We start from the raw sequence: 1,379 nt of genomic DNA on the forward strand, positions 1-1,379 counted from the left end.
CAGAAAGTTTTCATATTCCCAGACTACACAGCAGAGGCTTCAGCGCAGCGCCAGGCTTTCTACTCCGTCAGGAAGAGGCTGGTGGAGGCCGGAGCCACATGTTCCCTGCGTTTTCCTGCCAAGCTGCAAGTGTCTTTAAATGACACTGTGAAATCCTTCACTTGATGCAGAGCGGTTTGCCAATTCATTGACTCATATTAAGTGATTTTGTTAATCATTCTGTGCTAGTTAGTCTGCTAGTTCGATTAAGCTTTGGTGCACATTAACATCTATACAATTTCTGGAGGTAAACACGGCGTTTTGTGTTTAGATTACCCACTTGTGATTTTTTTTTTTTGCTCTGTTACCCGGCAGCCTCCACTCTAGATTTTGGGATATGCCGCTTTGTTCATGTTGCGGCAAGGGTGAGTTTTGGGGTTTTTGTTTCTGCGTTGTTGCTGTTAAATTGCCTGTGTTTTGTTTTGTTTACCCTGTCAGCTGCTTTTTTTACGTTGTGATAAATGCAGGATAATAGCACTTTTAAGTCGAGCATGAGTCCTATTAATTTTGTTTCCTGGAACTGTAGAGGCCTTGGTAAGGCACTTAAAAGAGCGAAGGTGTTTTCACATCTAAAATCACTTTCATCTGATATTATCTTTCTGCAGGAGACTCATATTCATCCAACTGAGCAGAGACGGTTGAGATCTTCATGGGTGTCTCAGGTTGACCAGGCTAATTTTTCCTCCAAGGCTAGAGGGGTTGCAATCCTTATCCGCAAGTCTATTCCATTTATTTTTAACTCCATGTCTGCAGATCCGGGGGGGAGATATGTGCTTGTCACTGGCGAAATAAATTCCATCCCTGTTGCCCTTTTGAATATTTATGCCCCAAATTGTGACTGCCCCGACTTTTTCTGCAAGATATTTGATATTATTGCACAATTTAATAATAGGGACATGATTATAGGAGGTGACTTCAACTGTTATCTCGATCCAGTGTTGGATAGGTCCTCCAATAAGGTTGCCTCTTCTTTGAAATCAGTGTCTGTTTTAAATAATCTCATTAAGTCATTAAACTTAGTGGATATCTGGAGGCTTCAGCATCCTTCCGATCGCAAATACTCATTTTTTTCCCCCTCCCATGGTAGTTTTACCAGAATTGACCACTTTTTAATTGATTCTAAACTGATTTCACGTACAGTCAGTTCACTCTATCACGGGATCTTAATTTCAGATCACGCCCCTCTCTTACTTCAGATCCACTTTAATCTTCATGCTCCATCGTTCAACTGGAAATTTATCCCCCCCATCAATTCAGATCAAGCACTTAAGGACTTCATTTCAGCTAAAATCTCAGATTTCCTTCTTTTTAATGACAAAGGTGATGTGTCTGATTCAGTC

Source organism: Poecilia formosa, unplaced genomic scaffold (assembly GCF_000485575.1).
Source record: "Poecilia formosa unplaced genomic scaffold, Poecilia_formosa-5.1.2 Scaffold1396, whole genome shotgun sequence".
Taxonomy (NCBI): Eukaryota; Metazoa; Chordata; class Actinopteri; order Cyprinodontiformes; family Poeciliidae; genus Poecilia; species Poecilia formosa.